The following is a 26,076-nucleotide window of genomic DNA, read 5'->3' on the forward strand; positions in this document are numbered from 1 at the left end:
ATATGATAATATGCCATAAAGATCTTTTTGTTCGTGGTATAGCATAATTAATTGGCAAGGAAAAAAAATGTTTCATTTTCTCAAAGTCCAGTTTGGGAGAATAGGGTGTCGATGCTGTGTGTCTCAACATGGAATTCCTATTTCGTATACCCTGATGGAGCGCTTCAAGGAAAGATGTAGCATAGTTGTGCAGGTCTGGCCCCCAGTATATATGCTCTTGAACCCTGGTGCTCCTAACTATTCAATGAGAGAAAGTGGTTCGGAAATCCACTCCTACTAGCCTCTCCACTTTTCTTTAATCTAACCTTCCGTATTTCTGACTCTTGACATTTTTGGAGGTGCAACACTCGTCTAGGATACTTTCTCCTTTCTTCACCTTTCTCCTCTTCACCTTTCAGACCTTGTATCAGTTGTCTATCACTGTATGTCAAACCACTCCAAAACTGTTGGCCTATCCATTCATTTAGGCCAGATTTCTGTGGGTTGGCAATTTGGACTGGGCTCAGCTGGGGAGTTCTTCTGTTGAGCTCCCTCGTGGCTCAGCTGGGGGCTAACTAATCTCCAACGGTCTCAGCTGGGACACCTCAGCACATAAAGAATGCAGTTTCTTAGCCTTCAGCAGACTTAGCCTGGGCTTGTTCATGGCAGCTGGACTGTTCCACGAGAGTGGCCAGAAGCCTGCATGGTCTCTCGAGGCCTTCACTCAGAATTAGCACCTCCTCACTGCCAACATTACAAGGTCAGCTCATATTTCAGGGCTGGAAGAGTAGACTCTACCTCTTCATGAGAAAAACAGAAAAGTTGCATTGCTAAAGGGAAGAATGAGGCCATTTCAGCAAACAGTCCACCACTGATCTTAAGAATCCCTTAAAATCCATCTGCCCCATGAAGCCTCCTTTCTTACACACTAAACGCTGTGAGTGACTACATCCCAGGTGCACTGCCCCGCACTTGCAGTCTGTATCACACCTTCTCACTTTTGGTCATGTTATTTTATTGGGCCCAAGTGTTTCAGGGGTTTTACTCCCATCTCTCCAACTAGATAGCAAACTTATTAGAAAGCAGGGATGATATTTTCAGTACTCCCCTTTTCTAACCCAGTTAGGGACACATATTAAGCACTCAATAAATGCTGGCTAATTATTCATGGACTGATGGACCAATCTACCACACATTACCCCAACACTGTCACAGAGAGATGGAATTGCAGGCAATAAAAACAATAAAATTTGAAAACACTGGCTTATAGAGTCATGAAAGGCAATAGATACCCTCTCTTAAACCTTTAGAAAGCATTTTGTTCATGATCAAACATAAGCTTCTGCTCTAAAAGGGTATTTTTTAAAAATATCTTTACCCTACTCCCAGATTTTCTCCTACTCCTCCCTGCTAAGTGGTGTTAAGGGGTAATTCTTACGGATATTTCCTGTGCAGAGGTGGGCCTTCTTTAAACAGTTCAGTACTAAGAATTGTTTGTACGTGTATTTCAGTTCGTGTACTGGAGCTCAATCTTCCAGGGCACCCGTACAGAAGTGATGTTACTTATTTTGCCCTTTTGAATGAGGGGAATGATACTTCTAACATGATTAATACATACTTGAGAAAAGGGATGAATAATTGTTCAGAGTGATTAAATGCTGTTCAGAAAAAAGAACAATTTAGTTTGTCCACATCACTGCTGTCAAAAGGCAGAAAGTAAAAAGGCTCATTCTTGCAAACATCCTAAAACCAGTGGTTCTCAGACTTCAGTGTGCATCAAAATCACCTGTGCATCAAAAGGCACAGATTGTGATTGCTGTCCACACCCCCACCCCGAGTTCCTCATTCAGTAAGCCTGGGGTAGAGGCCCCAAAATGTGCATGTCTAAAAAGTTCCCAGGCGATACTAATGCTGCTTCTGATGGAGAGACTGCACTTTGAGAATCACTGTCAAAAACCTGAGCTTTATAAGCTTTAATATCCTCATCATGATAACCTATAAAATGTGTAAACATACTTAGGCAATATACTCAAATATCCAATATCCCTTCCATCGTGAATCTGTCTCATCCCAATTTTAATAAGGAAATACGCATTGACTTTTTGGTTATTAGCAACTGATGCTATTTAGCAAACTTATTAAGAAGAGTTAAGGAGGCATGGGTGGCTACTTGTTAATATAATAGTAAAGGTGAGTCCTTTCTTGGGGCTTAGCTTGTCTCCGTGGTCAGAGTTAGATATAAAAAGAAAACTAGGGATCAGAGCAGTTGTCATGATATTACCTGGGAAAATTTTATCTACTCACACAGGGGAAGGACGAACATAAAAATCATGCAGGAAAATGTGCAATACTATTTTTACTAGTTTAGGAAAGTTGTAGAGGAAGTCCACAATTGGCTCCTGAAAAGGTTTTTCCCACCCCTAGCACTTTGCACTTGATTAAATGCTTCTAGAAGGTGGCTGTTGAAGGGCAACAGAAAATCCACAGAGGCACTGATACCTACTTCATCATCATCGACCGAGCGCACAGAGAAGTGCACACCTCCAGCCATAAATCATGAAACAACTACACTGCAGGAATCCTGGAGTCCTGAGCGTGCGACTCTGCGAAGGAGCCTCACTGAACAGCCCACCTTACAGCAGACACAGGGTCCAGGACAATTTAGACACAGGGAATTAACAAGCTGGGTTTGAGTGAGGAGCAAGTTAAAAAGAACTGAACCCTTAGAGGCCACCAGGGGAAGCAGTGTGGCAGAATGTCTCTCTCTGCAGAAGAGTAACTAGGAAGTTATGTAGATTCATGAAAGACCAGGTGCAATATGTGTCCTTAAGAACTGGGCCTAGTTCCTTGAGTGACAGACTGTGGGGTCCCTGGCCACCTCCATGCACCCTCCCACCCACCCATCCGTCCGTCCATCTACAGGCGTGTGCCACCACACTTGACTAAGTTTTACAATTTTTGGAGAGACGGGGGCTTGCTATGTTGCTCAGGTTGGTAATTAATTTCTGGCCTCAAGTGATCCTTCCACCTCAACCTCCCAAAGTGCTGGGATTACAAGCATGAGCCACCGCACCCAGCTATACTAAACTATTTTACTACTTGCAAGTATCCTATGAAATAAAACAAAAACTATGCTTATTTAATAAATAAGTAAACAGGCTCAGAAAAATTCATAACTTTTCTAAGGTTAAAGGGCTGGTAAATAGCAGAATTGGAGTCTGATCCTGGCCAATTATGTCCTGAAACTTTATATATATTGCCCATCTATTCATCTATCCATCCATTTGTTTTTAAAGTCAATACTATGTAACACAAGGAGGAAATATGGAGATAGAAGTCTTCTGCTCTGAAGAAACAGAATGTAGTACCACTAATTTGTACACTTGATATGGTATGAAATCCTGTAGATTTTACATATTTTTAAAGTCCAAAAGGAAGGAAGGAGGAAAAGTGAATAAAGGAAGAAAAATGGAAGGAAGAAAAATGAATAAAACTAAGAGGATTTTCTAATTGCTCTTTTGTGAATCATGATGTCTTAGAACTTTGGGACATGTATAGAAGGGCAAAAAGTCTCATTTAGTTTATTTCCTTAACCCACCAAAGCAACAGCCCTTTCCGGCCAATGAAAAGATGAACGTTCATCAAACATTTACATTGGGCAATGTATGTAAAGTTTCAGGACACAATTGGCTGGGATCAGATGCCAATTCTGCTATTTACCAGCCCTTTAACCCTGGAAAAGTTATGAATTTTTCTAAGCCTGCTTCCTTATTTATGAAATAAGCATATTCCTTATTTTATTTCATAGGACATTTGCAAGTATTAAAATAGTTTAGTGTGGTGGCTCATGCCTGTAATCCCAGCACTTTGGGAGGCTAAGGTGGGCAGATCACTTGAGGCCAGACGTTCAAGACCAGCCTGAGCAACACAGCAAGACCCTGTATCTGAAAAAATTGTTAAACTTATCCGAGTGTGGTGGCACATGCCTGTAGTCCCAGCTACTTGGGAGGCTGAGGAAGGAAGATCTCGTGAGCCCAGAAGTTTGAGGTGGCAGTGACCTATGATTATGCCATTGCACTCTAGCCCAGGCAAAAGAGTGAGACCCTGTCTCAAAAAATATACATGAATATATAGCTTAGTATATATGAAAAGTCTTTAGAAACTCCAGTGTTATGCAAAATGCAAACTGGATAAATGATACCTTGCCTTCAAGATTCTTCCAACCCAGCAATGAGGACATTTTAGAAATTGCCTTAAAGTTGATCATACAATGTGTACTGAATGCCTTTGTTGCTAGAAACTGTCTCCTGGGGATGCTTATTCCATTATTAGACATATCTGACTATTTGAAAGTGATTTTCTATAATAGGCCATAAGATACTTATTAAAGACCTGGTCATAAAATGCAAACAGTGATTCCCTGTTGTGCACCATTATTATGTTACTATTTGTTAGGACTGAGTCAGCCCAGCCCTGACTGCTGGTCTGGGCTGGCAACCTTGTCTCTTCCATCATCTTTCCTGTTTGCATGAATTAATGATGGTTTGGGGGCGGAGGGTTGGTTTGTTCTTGTTCTTGCGTGTGTGTGTGTGTGTGTGTGTGTGTCTATTTCTGAAGGAGAAAGAAGGAATTTGAGGTGAAGCAGAGGAGGAAGAAAGGTGAAAAATGGAGGAAGGGATGGGATGTATTTCCCAGGCTAGCTCATCAGACCAAGGGCTTGGCTTTACAGGGGGAGAGACCACAAGTAAGGTTGAAGGAACATTCCAGATGTGTCTTTTTTTTTTTTTTGAGACAGAGTCTCACTTTGTTGCCCAGGCTAGAGTGAGTGCCATGGCGTCAGCCTAGCTCAAAGCAACCTCAAACTCCTGGGCTCAAGCAATCCTCCTGCCTCAGCCTCCCGAGTAGCTGGGACTACAGGCATGCGCCACCATGCCTGGCTAATTTTTTCTATATATATTAGTTGGCCAGTTAATTTGTTTCTATTTATAGTAGAGACGGGGTCTCGCTCTTGCTCAGGCTGGTTTTGAACTCCTGACCTTGAGCAATCCACCCGCCTCGGCCTCCCAGAGTGCTAGGATTACAGGTGTGAGCCACCGCGCTGGCCCCAGATGTGTCTTAATAGAACAAAGGAAGAACGACAGAGCAGTGGAATGTCACTGTACTTGTCAGAGAAGTTGGGAATCTGTGATCTCAGGGCAGCACCCTTTAAAGAAGACAGAACAGAAGAATAGCCAATTTAGTTCACACACATGTGTAGTGAGGGAAGGATAAATGCCTAAGACTTTGCAGTTAACACCCATGTCAGCTAATGAGCTAGAAAATATAGGGATCCATGTTATTAATACTATGACCCCCTTGATATCCTCTTAGGAGCATTGAGATAAGTATTAATGTTATTAACTAAGACTATAACACTACAAAGTAAACAAAAAGGATTGTTAGCATAATCATTTTGCAAATTATTGAATCTGGTTGTTGAAATCAAATACTATTTAATTTTTTTTTCGCTTTTCCTTGAGCACAAGTTTCTTTCTTATGCCTTAGTAGCAAAGCTCTATTAGTAGATAACATGCAAGCCATCCAACAGGAATATGCTACTTAAGATCCTAAATCCATTACACATAAGTTACAGATTTCCCCTACAAAATTGACTTGGGAATCTCATTGTACACTGGTACTTAGGAGAAATGAATGTGCATTTGATTTGTTTCTAAGGACACTTTATGGACCTAATTGTTGCTATTTACAAATATGCCAAATTTGAATAAAAATGGGGTTTGATGGTTAAGCTTGTTTTGAGTTTTCTCTCTCTCCATGGTCAAAGTAAACAATATTTCTGCTTGCTTTCCACTTATTCCAAAAGGATTCACTAGATATTTTTAAAAATTTTCTAAGGAATTTTCCTTAGGGGTGAATAAAACCCAAGAATAAACTTTTGAAAAACTTATAGGGAATTAAATGGTCATCTTTATAATAGATTTTTTTTCTAACCCTTCATAGTAACATACACTATGGTTATGTCAAATAAAGAAGAAAGAATGGGCAGATCCTGAGTCATGAGTCTCAAAGGTAGAATCCTGATGCTCAATTTTTGAGAATTTGACAATTTCTTCATTATTTCCCCATAGAAGCTCTTAACATCATCCTTCCCTTGAAAGTCATTGGCCATCGGTGGTACATTCAGTCATACAGAGAGGAAATATAGATTTTTAGAACTCAGGTGGAATTGCTCACCGGTTTCCATAAAAATAAAATGCTTCCACTTTTGTCAGTGAAACTTGTTTTCCTTTGGTTTTACAGATTCTTCTACTTTAGCATAGTCCTCGCGTTAATAGTAGGATGCTCTGAACTCCTTGACATAAATGTAACTCCATGAAAACCATAATTACTGCACTTTATGCCAATTTCTATTCTCAAGTTTTCAGTGAAAGTCTCAGTATGGAAGCGAGTTTGTTACTTAGGTCATCGAAGGTGCTCAAGGGGTGGAGCCTGAAATAAAAGAGAACAAAACAAGAGAAATAATTACCTTCCTGCCCTACTGGTAAATTTCACGTCCATTTTTACTAGATCTACTCATGAAAGAGTAGTAGAGATAAACATTTTATTATCCAGTTTCTAACCCAGCATGCCATGTTAGAATGTCATAAACTTCCCCATTAGGTTATGCATTGAATCACAGAGAAATACATCAAATGTTAGACTGGGAACGAGTCCTAGATATCTAGTCCAAAGCCCTTAGTTTTATGAATGATAAAAAGGTTCAGGCCGGGCGCAGTGGCTCACGCCTGTAATCCTAGCTCTCTGGGAGGCCGAGGCGGGCGGATTGCTCAAGGTCAGGAGTTCAAAACCAGCCTGAGCAAGAGCGAGACCCCGTCTCTACTATAAATAGAAAGAAATTAATTGGCCAACTGATATATATATAAAAAAATTAGCCGGGCATGATGGCACATGCCTGTAGTCCCAGCTACTCGGGAGGCTGAGGCAGGAGGATCGCTCGAGCCCAGGAGTTTGAGGTTGCTGTGAGCTAGGCTGACGCCGTGGCACTCACTCTAACCTGGACAACAAAGCGAGACTCTGTCTCAAAAAAAAAAAAAAAAGGTTCAGGAAAGCCGACTGCCTTTCCCAGGATCATAAGGCAAGTTGTTTTCAGAAGGAGGTTTAGAACTCAAGGCATCGGCTCTCCCCATTCTATGCCTTGTCCATGAGTCACAATAGTTTAACTGAAAACTCTCCATTAAACCTTTGTAAAAAGATGGTAGCCTAGATTCTCCTTTCAAAAACCATTTCAGGAAGTGACAGGGTACAGAATCTTAGCACTTTAGAAATGCTGAGTTCTCAGCAGCTAGGGTGCTAAATTCTCCACAAAGTAAGTCTACCCCACTCTGAGTTAAGAAGTGTCAGCCCCTAAGCCAGCATTCAGTAACCTCCCCTGTCATTCTTCCCCTAGAATACTGTTCTTCCCAAAATTGTTCTTATTTATTGGATGTGTCATTTTTCGATAGCTACGATCTTCCCTAGGCCCAAATTGGAACATGAAAGTTAAAGGATTTTTCTTTTAATCACCTTTTCCTAGAATGCCACAGAAGACATTTGTTCCAGAGTTCCAGGACAACTCCACAAGGACTCACCAAAACTGTTAGATACAAATATAGAGACACAGATGATATGGACGATACACAGATACAGACATCTCCTAAGGCTTAAAGTCTAAATGAGATTATGATGCCTGCTGTAAAATAAGAATAAAGAAATCTATTAAGCTATCTTAATTGTAAAGAATTGTAAAGCTTTATTGTAAAGAATATGTCTCTGGGCAGTAAGACCAAAGAAAATATGATAATGGATATTACAAATAGGTGAATCTCTAAAATGAGACGAATGTGCCCTTCAATTCCAGGTCCTTAAGAGTTCCCATTTGGGGTCCCCTCGCCAGTGCACTGGACATGTGAGTCTTAAGCCTTCTCCACTGTGCACAGGCCACGTGAGTCTTCCTTGTAATCTAATCTTTAAACTTAGTCATTTTCTAAATTACAATCTGTATTAGAGGAAATACATTATGAGCAACAGTATAGCATGTGACGTAACTCTACAGCCAAATTTCCTTGGTTCAAATTCCAGCTTCAACCCTTACTAGCTACATAGCTTTAGACAAATTATTGAACCTTTCCATGCCTCAGTTTCATTACCTGTAAAATAATAACAGTACCTACCTCTCAGGGTTAAATTAATTAGGTTAGATTAATATGCATAATACATTTAAAATAGTGCCTTACACATAGTAGGTGGCATAAGAATTACTGTAGCTTTATTCTCTTTGAGCACAGTGACGACTGTCTTAGAGTTACTCTTTGGTATGTGTAAGACAAAGGCAATTTAACATTTGAATGTATGAAGCAATAAATGAAGATCATGTTAAAGAGTAAACAAACGCACAGAGACTTTAGTATTGGAAACAAGTCATTCCCAATAGACTAAGCCCCAAACATTGATTCTTCATGGGAGGAACCTGCTAACTTCCTATCCTCATGCTCTGAGCATACTATCCCCAAAGGGCCTTTTCAGCAGTCAGCAAAATAACCTCACTGCATAATTTCTCCCAGTGTAATTGGCTTACTGAACAGTCTGACTTTAGTGGGAAATGGCTTTAATTTTTTCCCATCACTGCTTTTAAGTATGCCCTGTTGGATTTCCACCTCTTGGTCCTTGTTTCAGGCAGATCCCATAGGTTCCAGTTTCTTTCAGGTAGGTAAAGAAGCCCCATGTCATTAATGGGGGTGTCCATGCAGGGATTAATGGGGTCCAGTCTAAATCAAAGTTGAATTTCACATGCAAATCAAAGCTGCTCCCCCACTACCTCAACTCAGAGCTGCAGTGAGAGAGAAGAGAATGGCCTGTTCTTTGCCCTTTCCTTCCCATCTCTTCTCCTCCCTCTTCTGGCTTTTCCAGGGTCAGGGTTGAGGAAGATGAGATTTAAAAAAGGTGCAGGTTTTTTTGTTGGCTTAAATTACTCTGCGTTTTAGTTTTCCCTTGATTAATACTGGCAGGCCATCAGTGACCTTTGGTTGATCAGACATCCTAACACCAGCACTTTCGTAAGGTACATGGGAAGTTTCTTTAGGAGCATTGCAAGCTGCTTCCTGCAAAATTCCCAGACAAAGGTGGTCCTCTGATGGCTTAGATCTTGAAATTCTCCCTTACCTATCACCAGGGGTTTATCTCCCTGCCTCCCATGTCAACCTACTACTACAGTGTTCCCTTGCCTCAGCAAGCCATCTGTGGGGCCAGGTGCTCTGAATGTAGCCTGTACCTTTCCCAGCATTCTCTTAAGCTATGAGAAACCAAAACATCCTTCCCATGCCAAATGATGGAAAGGCAACCTACTGCTCAGATGCCCTCTTATTTTGCCAACATTACAGCTGCTCCAGCTGCCCTACTGCCTTCAGAAGCGAGCCCATGTTCATGGATAGAGCAAACATCAAGGAGCACTTGCTCAAGATCTTTCTCACCCACCATCCTATACTCTTCTGGAAGCCCCAGGGAGGCTCAAGGGCTTCCGTACTTCACCAAGTCTCTAGCTGGGACGGGAATGCCAGTTCCCTCTTCTTCTACATAGTCTTGTTATCTCCTTGTATTTTCCCTGCGGTCCCTTTGGTTGGCTTAAAGAAGGTGTTAGAGGAGGCACACTCTTCCTTTACCTGAGGGGAGGGGGAAATGCCACAGCCCTCGCCAGTAAGCCAAGGGCTCATTACCTGTATTCATTCCTTGCAAATCTTCCAGAATGTCTTCCCTCTGTCCAGGCTGGGGGTGAGTCACAAAGTAAGGGAATAAAAGGGTAAAGATCCCAGGACAAGCCTGGCCACATATTCGTGAGTCCACAAAGGACATCATTGCTTATATAATCTTGTGCCAGGCGTGGAATTGGGGTAATCTAACAAAATCGGCCAGGAAACTATTTGAAATGTTCTATGACATGAAAGGGGAGAAGGGCAATTCTTTACAGAAATCAGTAGTACCGTATGAAAGATGAACCAAAAACTCAATCTCCTAGATAGGATAGAGAACGTCTGTATACTTCACTTTGATCTATGAGAAAATTCAGTCTACTTAAAACAAATATTTGGGAAAATACCAAAGCATTACATTATTTTCTCTTGATATTTAAGATGCAGATGCAATGATAAACTGATTAAAACTGGGTTTCATAGACTGAGAATCCTTTGATATGTTATTATGAGCACCCACTTATGTTCATGGTTGTTCTGGAATTTTAGAAAATGATCAACTCTTTATTTTTCTCTTCATTAAGTTCATATATAATTCTTGGGTTTGTTCCTCTCCCCCGAGGCAAAAGCTCTTAGTTATTAAGCATCTTAGAGTTTATAATTTTACCATTTCAACTTTGTTATTCTCTAATTGTGAAATTTCAAACCACTCATTGATGATAGTTTTTGTGAGATAGACAAGATAGATATCAACATGATATACAGGCAGTTTCTGATTTATATGAGCTCAGCACATGCGATATTGAGCAACAGATAGATGTTCAGCTAGCTGTTGAGCCAGAATGCCACGTAACCAAAGAACTCTCCTTCCTTCCTGCTACTTTCTGATATTCTACTCTCCTTGTCTCTTCAACTACCTAGAAATGCTTCTAACTATAACTTTATTCTCTTCTAACTTAGGAACTAGATCAAATCATATGTTGAATGGGTTCTGGATACCATAGTATATGTTCTGCCAAGAGGTATTAAAAGAAGAGAGGTAAATCTCCACTGCTCTAATCTACCCTTTCCCAACAGTAACACTCCCACCTTTAAAGAGCATCTCTCTTTCTGATCCCATCTCATCTATTGTTTTTAATTTTCTTTACAAAAATGTGGTCACAAGTATTCCTGGCTGCCCAGTATGAAGGCATATTTGAATATTTCTCCATGGAAAAATTGGTTTAGTTCAGTGCTGTTGTAGCAACCAGGGATGAAAGAGTTATTAAAGTGTTGACATTGTAGATCCAACCACCTGCAATTGTTTCTGTAGGAGATTGTGTCCTGAGTTCCAAACAAAGGACATGAGACACTACGTTAGAGATAACCTAAGTTCTTTACAAATAACAGAAAGGTCATAGAAGGAAAAGTTCCTTATAAAGTTCAACTTTTTCAAATGAACACTATTGCCATAGTGCTTCATCTAGAAGTATTTTCAGAATCTTCTATTTTATACAAAACACCAAACTTTCCCTTGAAAGTAGTTCATCATCCAAATGAAGACTAAGATCTTCCTTATGATCTGACAACTTCTCTGAAGTTACCTGTCCTTAACATCTTTTTTTTCCATGGTCTTAGTACATTTGAGCTGCTATAACAAAATATCTTAGACTGGGTAGCTTACAAACAATAGAAATTTATTTTGCATGGTTCTAGAGGCTGGGAAGTCCAAGATCAAGGCACCAGCATATTTGATGTCTGGTGAAGACCTGTTCTCTGCTTCAAAGATGGCACCTCTGTGTGTCCTTGTATGGCCAAATGGGTGAATAGGCTCCCTTGAACCTCTTTTATAAAAGCATTAATCCCATTCATGACCTATTCACCTCCTAAATGCCTCACCTCTTAATACCTTCACCTTGGGAGTTAGGTTTCAATATATAAATTTTGAGAGGATATACACATTTAGATCATAACACTCACCTACTTAATGTTGTAGTTTTTTGGTGAATATCTCTGCCTCAAACATGAACATTCTGGTCATTAGCTAGTTGATGGTAGAACTACCCTTCTTTTGTCTCTATCCTCAATGTAGCAAAACATAGTTATGGCCAACCCTTCTAAGGGCTAATATTGTCTGGGTATTCTCAATGTTCTACTCATTCACCAGGAGTTTGGCTGTGTAAGATGTGAGCCATTCTTGAAACTGCCCTAGAGATCTGAGAGCAAAGAGCCTAGTTTCAGTATCCATGATCTCATCAAATATTTGGGAGGAATGTTAGAGGTTCTTTGAGGTTTTTACCAGTGGTTAGAAATTTCTGGAGGTCAAAAACTCTAGAACTGAGGACACTTTTAAAAATTGTTTTGTTTCTTATCAAAGTGATGCATGCACATAATTCGAGAGTAAGCCACCCCTGTAAGATGTGTTAATACAAACAGGAATCCCAGGACACTTTCCATTTCTCTACCCATAAAGTGATCACTTTCAACTCTTAGCTGACTCTTGGTATGGACCCTAAGGACATGCTTATATTGCTATTTCTAGATTTTTTACAATTTTAGGTATTATCTATTAACAATGAAAGGTAACAATTTAATTCTTTTTCTCCTCCTAGCTCCCAAATACATGCTCACTCCCCATACTCCATTCTAGCACATTAAATCAAGATTTTGATTAGATATTCAGTATTTGCATTATCATACCCTATGTATGTAATTCAGAAATGAGCTATGTAATAAATTATAATTAAAATTTCTTCACTGCCCAATACTTTATTTACCCTAGAGCTAATAACTGTTTTGAGTTTTTCTCTCATTTGCTCAACTTTCTATGTACCTATCCTTAAGTCAACCTCAAATCATTCCCTATTTGTCTAAATACTCTATCAATACATTACTTTACCTTAGCTAATCTATCAACTTTGTCTTCTGGAAGACATCTCTCCCTGAAATTCTGACCTGCTTTAACCTCCACTAATTACTCTTTATGCCTGATAGTTGTCATCCTCAGATTTCTTTTCACCACCCAACAAGAGGAATTTGTTCTACTCCCAAGCTGAATCTCCTATTTCCTAGATCCAATGTCTCTTTTTCTTTTTTTCATTCACCAACTTGTTTTAATTGAATGCATCTACAATAGTCTCCCAAAAAAGGGTATATGGGAGTAAATGCTTTGAGACAGTCCTTACATGCCATTGACAGCTTGGCTGAGTATATATTTCTAGATTGGAAATTATTTTCCCTTAGGATATAACAGATATTGCTGCATTGTTTTATAGTTTCAATATTGTTTTTATGAAATCTGAGGCTAGTAATTTATTTTCCTTTTTATATAACTTGGTCTGTCCCCTCTCTGGAAGCTTGTAGGATCTTCTCTTTAGCCTCAGTGTTCTAAAATATCACTATGAGTCTCGGTGTAGATCAATTTTCAATGACTTTGCAGCATCCTGTCATTCTAGAAAATTATATCCTTCTGTTTTAGGGCATGACCTTGAATTATTTTGTTAGTGAACTCCTCCCCTTCACTCCTCTGGAATTTCTCTCTGAAACTCCTTAACTTTGGACTGGTCTTCTGATTTTCTTATTTTTTCTCTCATAATGTCCATTTCTATTGTTTCTTTTGGTTTGGTTTGGGTTTTGGGTTTACAGTACCTACCAGAAGACATTCCTTTAATTTTATCTCTCAGATCTTCTTTTGAGTATTTTCTTTTTTCTACAATGATTTTTATTTTATTTCCAAGTTCATTTCTGGATATTCATTTTGCAACATCCTTTTCTTTATACATAAAATTTTTCCTTATCTTTCTGCAAATATTAATGATAGATTTTTTTAAAATGTTGTTTCCGCCAAATTGCACTTTTCCCTTGTAGTTGCTGTCTTTCATTTAGAAAATTTCCTCAGCTATCTGGTAATGAATGCTTGGTTGTCTTCTCATATTTAGGAAAGGGAGCTAAAAAGTTGATGGAAGCTATATGCTCAAAGGAAGATCTTTTGTACCAAGAGTTTCACAGGTAAGAGAACTGGGTAGGCCATTTATTTGGAACCTTCAAAATTACTCTTTGGGTCTTTTCCTCCTGGATCGGTCAGATTCCATAGAGAAGATTCTTCTGTCTCCTGAGTATAAGGGAAGTCCTGCCCACCATTGTTTCTTGAGCCAATGAGGAAAGCAAGCTAGGATTCACTAGATATGTATACCCTGAACACCCTGTTTTCAGTACCTGCCTCTATTCTTAGTTATGCCAGATGTCCCCAGTCCAGAGGCCCCACTTTACCCTTTCCAAAGAATAAATCTCCACTTTTATGTCAGGGTCGAGAGGAGCAGTCGCATAGGATTATGGAGCAGGTGATGGGGATCTAGGCATCTAACTGCTTCCAAAACAGGTCGCAAACAGTTCTCTTATTTACCTTCACTCTTTGACTCCAACTTCTAAAAGTTGGTGCTGGTAACTCCTGAGTCTTTTTTCAACATTACTTTAGTCAGTCCTTGACTTTATTCATTTGCAGTTTAAGATTTGGCATTCTCAGGTAATTTACTACTTGTCTATCTCATTCAAGGTTTCAAAATTTTATTGTTGGCATTTCCCCATTCTTGTGGGTTTGTACCTTAAAAAAAATCCCTCTGTATAGTTTTGCTTTGGTATCAGAAATGAATAAAATTAGATTTGTGCCATCTTAATCTGGAATTTAACCTAGGACTTCCTAAGAATGGAAACTAACCTGCTCCATAGCTGGAAAATCTGTGGACCTACTACTTTTTTCAACTTTATCAAAACTGTACATATTTACAGTATGTAATTTGATATATATGTACACACATCATCATGATAAAAATAGCAGACATTTCCATCACCCCTAAAAGTTTCTTTGTGCCTGTTTACAATCCATCTATTCCTTCACCTCTTCCCCAATCACTGATTTTTCTGTCACTACGTATTATATTCTCTAAAATATTATTAAAATGAAGTCATACAGTATATACCCTGTTTTTGCCTGGCTTCTTTTATTTAGCATAATTACTTTGAGATTCATACATGTTGTTCTCTGTTCAATAGTTCATAACTTTTAATTGCTGAATAGTGTTCTGTTGCATGGATATATCACACATTGTTTATCCATGCATCCATGGGGGGACATTTGCATTGTTTCAAGTTTGGAGATATTACAAGTAAAGCTCTATAAACACTTGTACCTTGTCCTTAGGTGAAGATATGTTTTTGTTTCCCTTGAGTAAATGTCCAGGAGCAGTGGAATGGCTTGGTGGTGTAGTAAGCATAAAACTTTGCAAGAAACTACCAAACTGTTGTTTGCCAAAGTTATCATACAATTTTACATTCCATCTAGTATTAAAGTTCAGTTTCTTCCACATTCTTGCCAACATTTGGAATGGTCGATTTTTACATTTTTAGCCATTTTAGTACGTATGTATGTAGGAACATTTAATGTGGTTATAACTGGTATTTCCCCAACAACTTTTTAATGTGATTATTTGCCATCCATATATTAATATCTTCTCTGGTGAAGTGTCTATTCATATCTTTTGCCCATTTTCTTAGTTTGTCTTATTACCAAGTTGTGAGTGTACCCTACATATTCTAGATATAAGTCACTTTCTTGATATATGTGTTGTGAATAGTTTCTCTCAGTCTGAGGCTGGCCTTTATATTTTATTAGTGTTGTCTTTCATAAAACATTTTTTTTACTTTGATAAAATCTAATTTGTCAATTGTTTCTTTCATGTTACATGTATCTTTTGCTTCAAAAATTTTTCCCTAACCCAAGTTTGCAAAGATATTTTCCTATATTTTCTTCTAGAAGTTCTTCTACAGTCTTAGAAGACTATAGAAGTTTCTTCTATAGTCTGAAATTTTTATTAGGATCACATTGAATCTATAGACCAACTTGGGCAGAACTGCCATCTTAACAATATCGAGTCTTCCAATCCATAATCATTTACTTAAGGTCTCCTTTATTTTTTTCTTAGCAATGCCTTACAGTTTTCAATGTAGTGGGATTGTTTTTTGTTAAATTTGTTCATATGTATTTTATATTTTTGGTGCTCATATAAATTGGATTTTTAAAAATGTTTCTTTCCAATTGTTGCTCCTTTTACTTAAGGAAATAATTGATTCTTTCATATTAACTTTATTAACCTTATTTTCTGTGCTGTTACTAAATCCATTTATTAGTTCTCATGGTTGATTTGGAAATTCTTGCTTTTTTCCTATGGGAATGGTCTATAAAAGGGAACAGTTTTACTTCTTCTTTATGATTTTTTCCCCTCTCTTATTATGACCACTAGGACCCTCAGAACAACCATTCATGAATGAAACCATCATTCAGCCTACTTTACCTTCCTTCTTTCTTATCCCTTGGAAAAAGGAATAAGAAAGACCTTTGTCTTTCTTGTTTGGAAGAAAGACCTTGGCTTTGAAACAGATGGACTTGGATTCTAATTGGAGCTCTGCATCCTACTGTGTCTGTGTGATTCTGACTGTGTGATCTTCAATCTGTTACTGAAAACCATGAGTCTTTCCCTCATCATTAAAATAGAAGTACTGTCCATTTCACAGACAGGTATGAAGATTAAATGAAATAAATCACCTAACACATAATGGGTAGGAATAACTGTTCATTCTCCATCCACCTTTATAAATAACCCCTCTTAGGGCCAAATCACAAACTGAGTTTTGCATACTAGACTTCATTAAAAATCACTTAAAACAGAAGTTCAGTTTTTAAACATGGCCATTGTTTGAACTCTGCACATTTTGCTCTCAGCTAGTTTCTGTTTTCAATTTCCTTGGATCTGGTTCTGATCTTAACATATGTAAGAGTCGCGTGTCTATGTAGTCAAAATATGTGTTTTTAAAATATTTAGGCATTTTTCTCTAATCAAACAGATATTTCAGGGATATATGATATATGCCAGTTTATGAACCTCAAAACAAGTACTGAGAAGTATACTTCGTTGTTTAATCCAAAATAAGTGTTATCTAACTGGTTATACTGTACTACTTTTGGCTATTTCCAAAACTGAAATTTATTCTCAAAGAATGAACATTTGCTTCTATTCTAACAAAGGTGATAAGCAGTGTAGTTGGGTGGAAAGAACAATGGAAAGTAAATCAGAAGAACTGGCTTCAAAATTTGACATGCTATTACCAACCACAGGAACTTAGGAAAGTCATGTAACATTACTGAGCATGGTTTTTCTTCTGCTAAAAGATGATGCAGGCATCAGCCTTTTAGAGCTGTTGTGAATACATCTTCATGTTACAAAATATAAAATTCATGGTTTCAGGATGATTCAAGCACATTACATTTATTGTGCACTTTATTTCTATTATTATTACATCATAATATAATCAAATAATTATACAACTCACCATAAGTTGGGGTACCCTGCTCTAAATTGTAGATTCTGGCCGAGCACTATGGCTCACACCTGTAATCCTAGCTCTCTGGGAGGCTGAGGTGGGCGGATCGTTTGAGCTCAGGAGTTCGAAACCAACCTGAGCAAGAGCGAGACCCTGTCTCTACTATAAATAGAAAGAAATTAATTGGCCAGCTAATATATATAGAAAAGATTAGCCAGGCATGGTGGCACATGCCTGTAGTCCCAGCTACTCAGGAGGCTGAGGCAGGAGGATTGCTTGAGCCCAAGAGTCTGAGGTTGCTATAAGCTAGGCTGATGCCACGGCACTCACTCTAGCCTAGGCAACGAAGTGAGACTCTGTCTCAAAAAAATAATAATAATAAATCATAGATTGTGAAAGCAATTCCAAAAAATAAATAGAGTGTATGTTGATAATCTTTTGAATCATGCTAATATCAACTGAAGTTCTTGGGAGGAAACAGAGTGGTGGTTATGAGTGTGAGCTTTGCTATCAGATTGACCTGAGTGAGAGTATGCTCACCACTATCTAGCTGGGTTGATCAAGTTTCCCTAAGCCTCAGTACTCAACAGTGTACAATACTGGGATATTACTGTATATCTATAACACAGTACTGCTTCTTTGTCACATTGCCTGACCATGATAAGTGCTCAAGAAAAGTTCCTTTCATAATCAACTTTACACTCTCCCAGATAATTTTTTTAAAAAATTAGGCTGTACCAGTCATTAGTGTTGTCATATGTCTAATTTTCCTTCCAAGAAAAGGGTGGGATCACACTTTCTCTCCCCGACTAACAGGTATGTGTACCCATGTGATTTAACTTGACCAATGCAATGTGAGTGGGGAATGGCTCATGTCATTTCCAGGTGGAAGCTTGAACAGTCAGCATGCATTTCAAATGCCATCGCTGTTCTCTGCCAGAGCAATGGCAATGATCCAGCTAGTGGCAGCTCTCTAGTGGCCTGGTTCCTAGAGTTAGAAAAAAACACCAGTCAACACATGATATATATATGGCCTGGCCAGGAAATAAATCCTTACTGTTTTAAACAACTAAGTATTTGGGGTTCTTTTGTAATTAGTCCCAGCTGACCTAAACAGGAACAAATAGTCATACAGGTAAGATGGTTTGAAAAAGTTTCATGCAGTGGGGGGGGAGGATTGTTTGAGGTTAAGAGTTCGAGACTAGCCTGAGCAAGAGCAAGACCCCATCTCTACAAAATAATACAAAAATTATCCAGGCATGTGGTTTGTGCCTGTAGCCCCATGGTGGTGTGTGCCTGTAGCCCCAGCTACTCTGGAGGCTGAAGCAGAAGGATCACTTGAGCCCAGGATTTTGAGGTTGCTGTGAGCTAAGCTGACACCATGACACTCTAGCCAGCTGGGGTGTCAAAGTGAGACCCTGTCTCAAAAAAAAAAGGTACATTATTTTATAGCAGCTTTTAATAACAATAGCTGACAAATGTTGAGTGCTCACCATTTTCCAAGAACTGCTTGCTACATGCTTTCTACGCGTTAACTCATCCATTTTCGCAATAACTCGGTGACACACTTGCAGAATCCTTATCCCCACTTCGGAGGGACAGAAAGGCTAAGCATTGCCCAAGATCACGTAGCCACTATACAGTAGAAGCAAGTTTCAAACCAGCCCATCTGACTCTGGATGTTCATTACATTATCTCCTGCAGCGGATGCCATAGAGCACCTCCCAGATCCCTGCTGCAGGATGGAGGCTCTCATTTCATCCGCTGCCAGAAACACTGGTTGCCAACGGTTCAGAGCTTAGTCCCTCCTTGGGAATCAGCCTCAGGCAATAAGAGCTACCTCACCCAAGGTGAGCCCCCTTCCCTGAGGGATTGGCAGAGATTCTAGTACAAATGCATCACAGTTCAACTTCTCCCTTTGCCCTTTCTTATTTTTCCTTATTCTGTTGCCCAAATCATTCCCCAATAAACTTCCTTCACATAAAGCTCAGAGTCTCAGAGAATGTTTCCAAAGGACCCAGTACAAAAGTACCTGCCTATATATTCCTATGTGTGTACTGAAACATATACAGACTAGCTATCAACTCAGTGCACTATTAATTGGAAAATGACTATCATAGACCAGGTGTGTTCAGGATCGCTGGGCTGTCTGGAGAAGCTTTGGAAAGATGAAACCTCTCACAAGTTAATGGAGATACAGTATTCTACTTTCTCAGTTGAATTCAGTACACTTCATTTCTCATAAATGTCATCTAGTTGTATAGATCCAGAAAAAAGTCAAAGAAGCACGTATGTTGTATATAACAAATGACAGCTAGCCTTCATGATGACGTGTATTCATACTTGTAAGTAGAAATGGGAACTCTTCCTCTCTTTCATGAAGACAGATGTCTCAAGACACAGAAAGCCATGTATCTTTATTGTACCAAGTACCATATATATATATATATATATAATATATATATATATATATATTACTAGTATATAAAAATGCTATTGAAAACTGATGTCTTGATTTCTAAGAAATGATGAGTATCACCTAAACTTTAATTCCTAACCTTTCAGCTCTCTCTTGGACATCTTAGCTTACTTGACACTTAATTTTAATAAAAGGTAGTCACCCAAGTATTAGTTCTGATGTATTTCTTTTACCACAATTATTTCCCATAATTTAAATTCTATCCATTATCAGTTGTCTACATTCCCTCAAAGGAGAAATAGATACTGTAAAACTTGAAATAAATAAGAATCATAGAGGCAGTAACAAAACAGACCAAATTATAAAACTAAAACAATCTAAATGACTCCATGGAATTTAAAATAAACATTACTACCTACTTCACCTTGATATAGGTATATCTTCCATTCTGCTTACATAACTTCACCATATAATGATATAGATTAGTGGCCAATGTTATATAGAGTTCAGGAAAAGTTAGATTATGTTTTCTTCTTTATGGTATTTATTGCTATTCTTTGCCTAACCAAAGAAGCTTGAATTCAACAATGAGAACTTAAAATTGAATAGCTTATATAGTCCATAGAATTTTAAAAGAGCTTAGGTCAGTATGGAGCTTCCATTTATAAAATAGGTAACAAAGCCATTCATTACCATCATTTCAAAATAAATAAGAATTATATTCCTTATTGGCTGCCTTAATTTCATTGAATGTACGTTAAATTATGTTAATGCTTCCATTGGTACATATTTTTACATTCATACTGCTACCCTCTGAGCAATTACTTTATTTTCACAGAATTACAGACAGCAATAGGAAAATATGCATCTTGTAAATTACAGCAGTATTGGAAAGAAACCCTTTGAAGAAATCAAGAAAAGAACAGCCAAAAAACTGGAAATGTTAAGTTATAGGATATTTTCAGAGTAATATAATGTTTGAACAAATGGCAATTGCCTGAGACAATTCAAACTAAGCAAAGAATTACCATAATAGTGGTTCTTATGAGGTTTGGTTCGTGCCTAGAAAAGAATTATCTAAAATTAGTGTGTCAGTTATTTACAGGTAAGCAGTTGCTTTTTTCTCCAGCTTAAGGGTGTTTAAAAAAAATTTGTTTACAGAAAAAAATTTATAAACCTCTCCCACCAGCAATCTTATTTTATGTATTAACTTACCCATATTAAAGCAAAGTTTGGCACTAGCCTCATTTTGAGGTTTATAAACTCTTTTTGCATAAAAAACTTATTTTATACCTAGATCCTATGCCTTTGATTCAGCCAAGCCACAGTTCAGTGCCTTTTTGGTATCAATTGCTAGACTTCTGCCTCATCTTACTTATGGGAATGATACATCCACATTGTGCTTTTCTACTCAGTTAATGCTCCTATCAAAATCGCTTTTGTCATTAAAATGCCTAAGCATCATATAAAAATTTTAATTTAAAATGAGATTTTAAAAGACTGTCTACATATAATAAGGTTTGTTCCTCATTACATTTTATAGCTTATAAATACTTGATCTAATCCTGGCATTGCCCAAGACAGAGGAGTTCAAATGCACTGTGAACTCCTAAGTCAAAGGGTCCCCAAACTTGCCTATGACTCTCAATCAGGCACATTCACCAATAACACACCCTGAGACTGAATTAGCTAAAGAATAATAATCATGACCTTAGAAAGTATTTTTGATTAAGAAGATGTATCAAACAGAACAGTGCCTTCTGGTTTCAAAAAGGAGTTACAAAATAGGTTGTTCTCAATAGTTATTAAATTTCATTAACTTTTTTTCAAATGATTACGTATTCTCAATTAGAAAAGGGAAATTTTTAAAGATTTGTATTGAAGTATGTATTTTAGATAACAAGACAATAATCAAATAGGTATACCTTACTTCCTACAAATAAATTACATGATTATTAAAGAGGATGACATGGCATATTGTTCCAGAACATAGGATCTGCAAGTGGCTTTCATGCCAGAATGTAAGGATGTAAGGATATAAGATCTAAGGATGATTCAACATACGCTAATCAACAAATGTGATTTACCACATAAACAGAATTAGAAACAAAACCACATGATCATCTCAATAGATGCAGGAAAAGCATTTGATAAAATCTAATGTCCCTTCATGATAAAAATTCTCATCAATCTAGACATAGAGGAACATTCCTAAAAATAATAAAAGCTGTATACGACAAACTCGTAGCCAACATCATACTGAATGGACTAAAGTGGAAAGCATTCCCCATAAAAACTGGAACAAGACAAGGATGCCCATTGTCACCACTTCTATTCAACATACTACTAGAAGTCCTAGCCAGAGCAATCAAGCAAGAGAAAGAAATAAAGGGCATCCAAATTAGAAATGAGGAAGTTGAACTATCCCCATTTACAACAATATAATCTTATATTGTAAAACCCTAAACATCCTCCAAAAAGACTCCTCAAATTGATAAATGAATTCAGTAAAATCTCAGGTTACAAAATCAACGTACACAAATCAGTAGCATATCAATACACCAGTAACCTGAGAATCAAATCAAGAACTCAATCCCATTTATAATAACTGCAAAAAAAAAATACCTTGGACTATATTTAAGCAAGGAGGTGAAAGACTTCTAAACAGAGAAGTAAAAAATGCTGATGAAAGAAATTGTAGATGACGCAAACAAATGGAAAAACATTCCATGCTCATAGATTGGAAGAATCAATATTGTTAAAAGGTCCATACTGCCCAAAGATATCTACAGATTCAGTACAATTCCTATCAAAACACCAGTGTCATTTTTCACAGGATTAGAAAGAACAACATAAAATTCTTAGTCAGGACTATACCCCTTATCAATTTTTGCAAATTGGTAGAGGGTACAAAGTAGTAGGCTCATACCACATTAAAATTTATGTTCTTTTCTGTTCTGAAAAAATGCAGGTTATGTGGATTTTTTTCCTTATTAGGATATAGGAATATTTGAGATTTGGAGAGGAACTCTCTATACACACGTATGCATACATACATGCACATAAGAAGTATCCTAAAGTGGAAAAAAAAATCTTCTTTCTGGAGGAAAAGAAGTTTTTCCCCACAGGATTTGGGAAAAGATAGATCTGGGTGACTTTGTCACTTATTAGCTATATGGCCTTGTTTAAACTGTTACAGTAATTGAATCACAGGGCTAATAATACCTCCCTCACTTTGTTGTTGTGAGGATTATAGGAGACTATGTATGCTAAGTCACTTTCCTAAAGAACTTGAGTAATAAATAGTTGTCCCTTCTTTTTTCCTGGAGAAAACCAGAAAGCCTACAGATGCTTCTAATTCCCATCACTAGTCATTTTTTCCATGGCTGTAGTGACATTTAATCTGACAATATCTAAGGAAGCACCTAGATCTTTTAGGAGAAGAAATATTAAATATTTGGCACATTTGTGTAATTTTCAAAATGGTCTTCCTTTCCTTATTTTTTCAAAAGTTCCTTTGATCAATCACCTTATAAAATAGTATTAGAATCTTACTAAACCTTGCTTTTGAAAACATTATGTGTGATTTCATGGGTATCAATTTCAAAAAACCTGAAATTCACAAATATTCAAAATTTTAATCTAAACATTTCTGTAATGCATGGTCACCAAACCAGACCTATTTGTGGTATTCATTTATGCCAAACTACAAAATCCCACCAGTCAAATATGAATTGTGGCATGTCTCTGAAATACCCATAGAAAGGATACCTCATGGCTCCAAAGGCAATGCAGTGAAGCTGAAAAGACCTACTGGCTTGGTTCTGAGCTGTCCTTTGCCAAGAGAAGCTTTTGTAGAGGTTGCTTTTGTAGACTTTTCAAATCCCTCATGCTATGCCTTGGCCAGAAATTATCTAAATGTGCCAATTGGAATGGTCCAAAAAGTCCAGAAAATTCAGTAAATTAAATATAAACCCTAAGGGGTTCACAGATGTTTCATATCAAATGTAAAATAGGTGTGGTTGAAATTAATATTTTTAGTTGTTGATATTAATATTTTTAGTTGGACAAATAATTCTATTTAAAATTTCAATGGGAGGCTGATTATGTAAATAATAATACATGTACACAAGGAATATTCTGCAGCAATTAAAAGAAAAATAGAACTATAAAAGCTAATAGAGAAAAATCTGTAAGACATGTTAATGAAACAAAGCAAGCACAAAGCAGTGGTTTCCAAAAGTTAGATAGCGTGAAAGGAAGAATTTTATTTTATTTTTTTATTTTTTTTTATTTTCAAAGTATTACACATACAAATAATTTTGGTTACATTAATTGCTTTTTTAATGCTTGGTTCACAAGAGTTAGGTAGGGTTTTATCTGTCCTCTCCTTTCTCCTCCCCCCGGTTGATTTCCATTCAGTTTTACTTCCCTCTACGCACATGTGTGCTCATTGGTTAGTTCCAATTTAGTAGTGAGTGCAGGTGGTGTTTGTTTTCCCATTCTTTAGATACTTCACTTAGGGTAATGGTCTCCAGTTCTATCCAAATTGTTGCAAAAGGCATTAAAAATCACCCTTCTTTATGACTACATAGTATCCCATGGTGTTCATACACCACATTTTGTTGATCCACTCACAAATTGATGGGAATTTGGTTTGATCCCACATCTTTGCAATTGTGAATTGCACTGCTATAGACATTTGAGTGCAGAGAAGAATTTTATAACATTTGAAATTTTACCTTGTGCCAGCATTTTAAAATAAAATTAAAATTTGTTACAACTGAACTATTATAGTTACAGATATTGTCACATCATAAAACAAATGGGATCTTTCATGCTACAAATTAACAGTAATGAGAGGTTGGACAGTTTGTGAAAATTGTTGATTAATCCTCAAAAAACTTGTACATTAACAAAAGGTTGGGCCCTCTTAGAACAGACAAAAAAAAAAAAAAAGAAATCTTAAGACTTTATATTTAAGTAACATAATTCTCATAATTATCACCAAACTCCCCAGGAGCAAATTAAAATTTGTGCCTTAAGTGTTTGATAACAAAATGAAAAGCTTCAGTGTTTTCACTGTTTTCATAATACAAACCAACTTTTAATGATACTCTAAAAACAGATTAAAATGTTCTTTTTTCTTCTGCAAATTGAGGAGAAAGAGCTTTCCCTTTACCACTAGAAACAGTGTACAATTATCAGTAAAAATATGCAAGTTCTTTAGAAAAGATGATTAACATGAAATAATTATAAGTCAAGATAACGTGATAGTTAATTATAGAAAGCTTCAAAATGTCTATGATCATTGTCATAATCTCCTTTAGGTCATACCCTTCATTCATTTATTCATTAATGTTCAACAAAAAGTGAACAAAACAGAGTAACTGACCTCTAGCAAGAGAGAAAATAAACGTATATCTAAACAAATGCCAGAGTAAGAGATGAATAATATAAAAAAGGTAAAAAGAGTAAGAGAATTGCTTCTACTTCCAGTCAAGAAGGGACTAGATTTACCCTCCAACCTGAAAGAACAAGAAAAGGAAACAAAACAGACAGAACAGATATAACAGTGGTTTTCAAGATACTACAAAAGACAGGATGCCAGAGACACATGAAACAAAGTAGGCAAGTCATGTGAGTGTTCCAGAAGGATTGCCCTGAGAGAATTTCTAGACCACAGACTAGAGGGGCAGAATCCATGCAAAGGTGGCCACAGTTTGCAGGAAAGAAAAGTGGAGGAGAAAATGCTGAACAAAGAGAGACTCCTGGAGGTCCACCAGGGTCCTCTTTCAGTATTGATCAGTACATGCATGCAAGGAAACTACCAGAGTCCACAGAAAGAGACATCCAAAAGGTTTAAGAGCAATCAGGCATGCACATAGTGCTTGGAATAGCTCTTGTTATGCACAGCCAAACTTGGAAACCTCCTAATTCATGGGGCATTGAGCAGAGTTCACAGAAGGATTTTGGCTCATTGGTGAGAATTAAGTAGCCCTACGTTAAATGTTAGGCTGGTCCTGCATTACAAATCTTAAAAACAACAAACGGAAAGACCAGACTATTTCTAAGTAACTTACCTGCATCCCACAACAAAGTTCATGAACAGTGGTAGGAATATAAAAATATCTAGCACCCGACAATAGAAAATCACAATGTCTGGCATCCAATTAAAGATTAGCAGTCATGCAAAAAAGCAGGGAAAAAAAATGAACCATGATGATAAGAAAAATCATTCAAAGTCAACCCAGAACTGACCTAGATGTTAGCATTAACTGATAAGAACATTAAAATAGATATAACTATATTTCATATTTACAAAAAGATGTCCTGAGAGGTCCTGAACATTCAGATTCTAAGGTATGCAGTAAAGCAGACCATCTTTTGGATCCAAAGGACGTTTGCAAGGGTGAACAGTGGCCTTGTCAAGATTTCAGGGACATTAGTAAAGATTTGCAGACAGACATCTACATGCCTACAACCTGGAGCTATTGGTGGCAGGACAGTAAATAAAAAAATTTGGGTGATATAAATATCACCCAAATAAAACTTCTCCATGGAAACAGAGTATCTAAGGTAAAATAAACATTCAATGGGATT

The 26,076-nt window shown here is 37.4% G+C and overlaps 1 long non-coding RNA gene across 1 annotated transcript in view; it reads right to left on the minus strand.

Moving 5' to 3' along the window:
* Positions 1–6,381: 6,381 nt before the first annotated feature.
* Positions 6,382–26,076, minus strand: part of LOC142864095 (uncharacterized) — a 102,460-nt gene continuing 82,765 nt past the window's right edge. The window contains exons 4-5 of the long non-coding RNA XR_012914691.1: positions 7,543–7,612; positions 6,382–6,468 (exon numbers count right to left, since the gene is read on the minus strand). This is a non-coding gene — a long non-coding RNA (uncharacterized LOC142864095). The remainder of the gene's footprint in view (positions 6,469–7,542; positions 7,613–26,076) is intronic.

This window comes from Microcebus murinus, chromosome 24, assembly GCF_040939455.1.
Source record: "Microcebus murinus isolate Inina chromosome 24, M.murinus_Inina_mat1.0, whole genome shotgun sequence".
NCBI lineage: Eukaryota > Metazoa > Chordata > Mammalia > Primates > Cheirogaleidae > Microcebus > Microcebus murinus.